Source organism: Rhinoderma darwinii, chromosome 5 (assembly GCF_050947455.1).
Source record: "Rhinoderma darwinii isolate aRhiDar2 chromosome 5, aRhiDar2.hap1, whole genome shotgun sequence".
Lineage (NCBI taxonomy): Eukaryota > Metazoa > Chordata > Amphibia > Anura > Rhinodermatidae > Rhinoderma > Rhinoderma darwinii.
The window spans coordinates 258681115-258689336 of record NC_134691.1 but is presented as its reverse complement, the minus strand read 5'-3'; the positions used below and the strand labels follow the sequence as shown (position 1 = coordinate 258689336).

Here is an 8222-nt window from a genome sequence, read left to right as displayed (position 1 = left end):
AAAGGGGTTTTCCACGTTCTGACAACTGATGACCTATCCACTGGTCATCAGTATATGATGGGTGAGGGTCCGACACCCGGACCCCACACCGATCCGCCACTACGGCTTCCTCTGTGCACCGAACGATATTGGCAGAAGCAGATAACTCCGGACAAAGAAAAGTAGCTGAATTGCAGTACTGTAGCTCTGCCGAACGGCCGCTATGCAGTGGTCAGAGTCATCTGCTTCCGGCTCCAACTACTGCATACGGTTCCAAACATTCGGTGCACGGAGGCAGCCGGAGTGGTGGCTCGGTGCGGAGTCTGGGTGTCGAACATGCACCAATCATATACCGATGACCTATCCGGTGGATAGATCATCAGTTGTCAGAAAGTGGACAACCCCTTTAACATTCAGAAGTTCAATAGCAAACACTGGGAGGGCACAATCCCTATTTACCCAGTATAAGTCTGCTAAAATACTTTACCTTGTTTAGAGATTAGGAAAACACCATTTGTGTTTCCTATGGAAGAAACAACATCACTATGAAAAAGAAGATTTTGAAAACTTACAGCATATGATAAGTTCTGCTTATCTCCAAAACTTTGATGATAGTGAAGGGAGACTTTTCCCATACTAGGCAGTTGCGTAGCTAGTGGGGGGGGGGAAGGTGGGGCATGTGCCCCGGGCAGAACTTAGAGGGGGGTGCCAACGATCAGTGTCGGCGGCCTGCCTTCTAGGTGAGCTTCTGGCCTAGGCACAGGGCACAGCAGCTAAGAACTGCCGCCTGACTGTAACAGCAGCTGTAGTCTGTGCTGCTCACAAATCTCCCCCTCCAGCCCCCCTCCCTACTCTGTACACCTCTCCTCTGGCTGCTGCTGTTATGAGTCGGGATTTGAGGGAGGGGAGGGGAGACTATCTGCGGCACTGTGTCGGGCATCAAGCTGCAGAACTTCCTTCACAATTATCCTACATAAAAGGTAAGTGCATGTGAGGTTACAATGTGTAATTTATATGTGTATAATGTGTGCATGTAATGTACATAGTTGTGTGTCTGTGATGTGTACGTGTGTGTGTGTGTGTGTGTGTGTGTGTGTGTGTGTATGTGTGTGTATATAGTGTATGTGTGTGTATATAGTGTATGTGATGTGTACATGTGTGTATATATAGTGTGTGATGTGTTCATGTGTGTATATATAGTGTATGTGATGTATACATGTGTATATATAGTGTATGTGATGTGTGCATGTGTATATATAGTGTGTGATGTGTTCATGTGTGTATATATAGTGTATGTGATGCATACATGTGTATATATAGTGTGTGATGTGTTCATGTGTGTATATATAGTGTGTGATGTGTTCATGTGTGCATATATAGTGTGTGATGTGTTCATGTTTGTGTATATATAGTGTGTGATGTGTTCATGTGTGTATATATAGTGTGTGATTTGTTCATGTGTGTATATATAGTATGTGATGTGTTCATATGTGTGTGTATATATAGTGTGTGATGTGTACGTGTTCACGTGTGCCTATGACTTTCAACGGAATTGCTGCAGAAATTTTCTGCAACAATTCTGTTGTGTGTGTGTGTGTGGACAAACCCTAAATCCGCAGTGTAAGGGCTTCTCCACACATATTGGAATTGCTACAGAAAATTTCTGCAGCAACTAGCAGAAATTCTGCTGTGGAAAAACAGCACCATTTCTTGCGTTTTTTGCTGTATAAAATGGTGTGGATTTTGCTGCATTTTTCACAATGCTGGGGGATGGTGACAACTCTTAAAAACACAGCTATTCAGTCCACTTTCCGAAGCAGGAATTGACATGCTGCGGTAGGAAAAATACGTACCGCAGGTAAATTTCTGGTTTGAAATTTTACGCAGCGTGTGGATGGGATTTGATAAGTATCACTAACTTTGCTGCTACTGTATTTTTCTGCATATTTTCCGTCCACAATTCCGGATGGAAAATACGCAGCAATTCCGTTATGTGTGGATGAGTCCTAATACAGTAGCAACAGAGTAGATAAGATTTGAAGAAATCTCACCCACACGATGAGCGGGAAAAAGGCTCAGTAATTGACCTGCGGTTTGTTTTTTTAATCCGCAGCATGTTAATTGTATTTGCGTAAATGCTGCTTATTTGTTCCGGGTTTTCCCCATTTAATTCAATGGGGAAGTAAAATGCTCAACAAATAGCAGATGTTGTGTTTTTTTGCGGCGGAAATGCAGCAAATCTTATACTTACCTAAAATTCTGTTTCTTTGTCCGGGCCGGCCTCCTGTGACGATGTTTGATCGCATGTGACTGCTGCAGTCAATCGCAGGCTGCGGCGGTCACATAGGATGAAACATCATCCCAGGGCTGCAGGATGTAGGAGGGAAGCGTCGCCATCCATTTTTTTTTCTGCTCAGTTTTCCACAGCGGCCATTCCTTGCCGAAAAACTGCACCACAGGGCAGTGCTTTTACACAGCATATCTGCCCTGTGTGAACATACCTGTACAGTATATAAATATAGTAGGTGCTGTCTTACAACGATACAGCTGCAAACCACGTTAACATGCTGCATTCCCACGAGTCAGCGCAGTTTTAAAATGATTGTTAATGTCCATGGAGATTTTTGCAGACATTAACAATCATTTAAAAACTGCACCGACTTTTGGTAAAACTGCATGTGCTGCGTGTTTTACTGGACAATGGTTGTTACGGTCCGATTGTTTGCATTAAAGGTTATGTACACCTTTGAAAAGGGATTTTTTTTTGAAATGTCAGTGTTTTGTGCAACTTTATAATTAGTTTTTATTAAAACATCTTTTTACTTTTTGAGATACAGCTGCTCTATATCCTGTATACAGAGCAGCTGTATCTTACGCTGAATGCTGAACTTGTCAGGTCTGTGGGACTGATGGGTTCAGTGTCAGCGGGTCCTGTGTGTCTCTGACATGCTGTATCCACATGTAATACATCGCATCTAAGTTAGATGTCATAGATTACAGTTGGATACAGTCGACTACTCAATTGATACCGCCAATAAAACGGAAACCTTGTTAAATGGAGACAAGCAGAAACCATTAGCAATGGAAGTGTTACCATTGAAATGGTAACGGAAAGCTATGGTTTCCATTCGTGGGTTCCCCTGACGGAAAGGTCTGACCGAACCCATGAACGGAACCCCGACGCAGGTGAGAACGGCGCCTAATTATTACTGTATGAGCTTTACAGATGGTGGAGGGTACTATTTTTTTGGGTATAAGCAACTCCCAGTATAGCATTACCATTATTCAGGTCATACTGGAAGCTGCTAACCTGACTTTGCAAATGATCTTTGTACTGAAATGTATTTGTAATGAGCTTTGTTCTGGTGTTGTATTCATGTACTGAGCTTTGTTCTGGTGCTGTATATATATAATGAGCTTTGTTCTGGCACTGTATATATGTAATGAGCTTGGTTCTGGTTGTTGTATATATGTACTGAGCTTGGTTTTGGCACTGTATATGTGTACTGAGCTCGTTCTGGTGCTGCATATAAGTAATGAGCTTTGTTCTGGTGCTGCATATATGTAATGAGCTTGGTTCTGGTGTTGTCTATAGAACTATATAGCTTGTAAAATGTACAAATGCTTTCATGCTCGAGTTACATAAAAAAAATGTGGAAAACAAATTACACGTCATTGATTGGTAGAGAAACCAAACATGACGAGGGGGAAGGAGCTGTCGGGAAAGAGGTTGGGGGGGGGGGCTGCAAAACTGAATCTTTGCCCCGGGTGCTGGAGAACCCAGCTACGACTCTGTACTAGGAGCATATATTTTTCCAGTCCTACAGTAGAGTTATTCTCCTTACAACTATTCTATAATTTTTGTATCTCCTTACATCTCTATTCTGTCTCCTTGATATAGATGATGACCCATTTCCCCCATCTGCCAGGTGACATTATTTCTGAACTCTTTAGGAGCTGTCATCTTCATATGCAGACAGGTCCTAAATAAGAAAGACTCCTCTGACTTGAACTGGTTTGCCAACTCACCCCCTTAATCACTGACACATGATAGAGATTCAGTGTTTCATTAAAACAGGTAAGAAATAGACTGATTCTTATTAACAAGTGCACCTGTATAACTTACATGTATTAGGAACTGATGAATTGAGATGGCACTTTTCACAGCTGCATAAGAGATGGTAAAACCAAGCAGAACTATCTATCTATCTGTCTGTCTGTCTATCTATGCAAAAAAAAAAAAAATAGGCAGCACTCCTGGATATCAAGGTGAAAAACCAATGGTGGTGAACTTTAATCCATATGCAACGACCTTGCTTGAGAAGGTCGTTGCATCTTATTTGAGAGTCTGTGCACATTAAGGATCTATCACATATTTATCTATTGATCTATCTATTTGTGTATCTATTGCATATGTATTCAACTATCCTAAACAATATTGTATTAATGTTAATGTTGAAATGTTAAAAGCAGAAAACTATAGACCTGTATTAGGAAACGTGTTTCAGGTAAAAACATGATTTTGCGATACTCTGTCAAGATATTCTATGTCATAAATAGACACATATAGCATAGACATCTCTTGACTGAATAAAAAGATTATTTTGCGATACTTAAAGTTGGTCATCTCGTGCCACACATCTCAGTATATGTTGAGATAAGATGAAAGGTAAGGAAGGACACCTCTGTATGGAAAACACACAACACCATCTCACTGCTGGGTTTGCCTATGTAATTACCTCCTCTGTTGATCTGCTTATACCACCCACAAATACCAGGGCAAGGTGATAAAGCATGTGGTGTAATACTCCATGATGGGTCTAGCCATACAAGGTTGGTGACAGGTGAAGGAAAGAGCCCCCATTTGCAGGGCTTAAAGGAGGGTTCCACAAAACAGGAGAGTAAATATTGAAGGCTACAGTTGTACACGTATTTACGTATTTAACATGTCTGAATTATATGTCAGCTTTTCTGAAACCAATTATGTTTACTCACTGCTATTAGAGAACTTTATATCTTGCATCATATAATAGTGTTAGGCTATGTTCACACTGAGTTTTTTGATGAGTTTTTTGATGCGGAAACCGCGCCGCAAAACTCGTCAAAAACCGCCCCAAAATGCCTCCCATTGATTTCAATGGGAGGCGGGGGCGGTTTTCTCCCGCGAGCAGTAAAACCGCCTCGTGGGAAAAAGAAGCAACATGCCCTATCTTCGGGCGTTTACGCCTCTTACCTCCCATTGACATCAATGGGAGGCAGAGAAAGCGTACTTCGCGGCATTTTATGCCGGCGCGCTCAATGAAAATCGGCTTGCAGGGAGAGGAAAATCTGCCTCAAACTTCCAAACTGAATTTTGAGGCAGAAATTCCGCCTGCAAAAAAACTCCGTGTGAACATAGCCTTACAGTGAGGAGGGCTAAAAAAAAAACCTTACTCAAGCAATTTGGAAGAGAGCAATGACTTCTTTAAGAAGTAAAACCTAAGGGGAAAAAAAGAGTACACAGCGCAACATGGTGCAAGATAAACCTAGTGGATGGGTAGAACAATTGTAAGGAGAGGTAATTGCGCTCACCTTTATGGGTTGTGCAAGTCAGGTACAACACTGATGTAAACATGTAAAGATATAAAAAATTTAAAGATATAAAAAAAACAGCTGCAGCTCCCCAATCCAGATGCCGGTAACGTAAGACGTAGTACTGCAATTCGATTAATTGAAAAGGAAGAAAATGTATGGATATACTGGAAAGCGCTACTGGTAAGAAAACGATTATCAATGGTAGATTCCTTGATTTATTTGATATAGGCAACGCGTTTCGACACAGGACATGTGTCTCCGTCAGGCCAAAGAAGAACAAACAGTACAAAGGGACATCATGAATACAAAGCCAAACATGATTACAAAAATCCAGAACAGCCCAAAAAAACGCGAAAGCAGAGCTCATGGAGAGAGCAGCTGTCAATGATGTCATCATATAAACAGATGTTAAAGAGATTCTGTCACCGCATTATAAGTGCCCTATCTCCTACATAAGGAGATGGGCGCTATAATGTAGGTGACAGCAGTGCTTTTTATTTAGAAAAACAATCTATTTTTACCACGTTAAAAGCGATTTTAGCTTTATGTTTTATGCTAATTAGTTTCCTAATGGCCGACTGTGTTTTTACTTTAGACCAAGAGGAGTTTATGACGCTGACCAATCAGGGACCAATCAGCATCATACACTTCTCCCCATTCATTTAGTCAGCGCATAGTGACACTGCGTTTTTCACTATGTGCCGTCTTATACTGACATATTAACATTACTGAAGTGTTTAGACAGTGAGTAGACATTCCTTCCAGCCAGGACGGGATGTCTATTCACAATCCCGGCACTTTGCTAACGTTTCTGTGGTACTTACAGCAGAGCAAGCGTAATCTCGCGAGATCACGCTGTAAATGGCAGGTTACAGCGAGATTACGCTTGCTCTGCTGTAAGTACCACAGAAACGTTACCGAAGTGCCGGGATTGTGAATAGACATCCCGTCCTGGCTGGAAGGAATGTCTAGTCACTGTCTAAACACTTCAGTAACGTTAATATGTCAGTATGTGCTACATAGTGAATAACGCAGTGTCACTATGCGCTGACTAAATGAATGGGGAGAAGGGCATGACTCTGATTGGTCAGCGTCATACACTCCTCTGTACAACGCCCACTTGGTCTAAAGTAAAAACACGCCCACTTGGGCATCAATAAATAATTAGCATAAAGCTAAAATCGCTCCTAACATGGTAAAAATAAATCGTTTTTCTAAATAAAAAAGCACTGCTGTCACCTACATTATAGCGCCCATCTCCTTATGTAGGAGTTAGGGCACTTATAATGTGGTGACAGAGTCTCTTTAATGCAGGACTCGTAATTTAGCAAAAAAAACAAAAAAAAAGTAGATATTTATATCCATACTTAAAGCAACATATCCACAAAAGGAAATGATCATCAGGGCAAGATATAGAAACCATGTTTCTATGGATGTAGTACTTGGTAGAATATTAATAAGCCTCAAACTGCTGTATACAAGTTGGAATAAGTGGCCCTCTGCTTTTAAGACACTATCAAGTTCTGGACGCATAGTTGGACACCAAAGACATAATGAAACAATTTGGATGTCTCCACCCTCTATCCTAGAATAAGAATTTGTTTCCTCGTTGTGTGGATGGAAGTGAAGATGTAGATGCCTTCTTTTTTAAGAAGGTCTAGACGTGCTCATGTAATATGCAAATAGATTTTATGTATCTACATATTGACTATATCTCTGTCAAATGCATCTCTTCGTCTGTAACATTGTCGCATTGACACACCCACAGCAAACCGATATAGCAGGTGCCAATTTACAAGCTGTTATGTATGTTAATGAAATGCTGGCGCTGCTATATCAGTCAGCACTGCTTTATATTAATGTGTTGTAAAAGAGGTTCTCTCAATATTGAAGTTGGGAAAAGTTAAGCAACTTTCTGTTGCAGTTTTGCACAGCATCTCTTCCTCCTGTCAATGACTGTAAACGTTCTTGTCTTGGGTTTTTTCAGAGGCTGAATACTTACCTTGATTATGTCCAACTAACTATTACCAAGGAGAGACCCCTCTGAGCAGTTTGGGAGGAAACATTGAGTTAAATATATAATAATATTAATATGTTAACCCCTTCACGATATTTGACGTATCCATACGCCAATGTCGGGTAGGGGAAGTATGGAACGGGCTCATGGAGTGAACCCGCTCCATACGATGCCAGTGTCAGCTGTTTGTTACAGCCGACACTTCAGAGTAACGAGCGGCATCGCGCTCGAGCGTGATTCCCGCATGTTTAACTCGTTAAATGCCGCAGTCAATAGCATTTAAATCATGGGGGTCATGGTTGTTTTGGCTGCCTGGGGGCCTAATGAAGGCCATCTTTGAGCACCTATTAAGCCTTGCCCCTGGCAGGGCTTAGTAGATGCCTGTCAGAATCACGATATACTGCAATACATTAGTATTGCAGTATATCGTGTAAGCGATCTAACGATCGCTGGTTGAAGTCCCCTAGGGGGACTAATAAAAAAAGTAAAAATGAGTAAAATAAAGGTTTTTTTATGTCAAAAAAACTATTTAAAATGAAAAGTTACAAAAAATACTTTTCCCATTTTCCCCCTAGAGCATAGTAAAAAAATAAATAAACATAATTGCTATTGTCGCATCCGTAAAAGTCTGAACTATTACAATATATCATTA

The 8222-nt window shown here is 41.0% G+C and overlaps 1 protein-coding gene across 1 annotated transcript in view; it reads right to left on the bottom strand.

Annotated features, from left to right (window-relative positions):
* The window catches only part of CNTNAP2 (contactin associated protein 2), a 1694842-nt gene that overhangs the window by 1408642 nt on the left and 277978 nt on the right, over positions 1-8222 (bottom strand). The window lies entirely within an intron of this gene.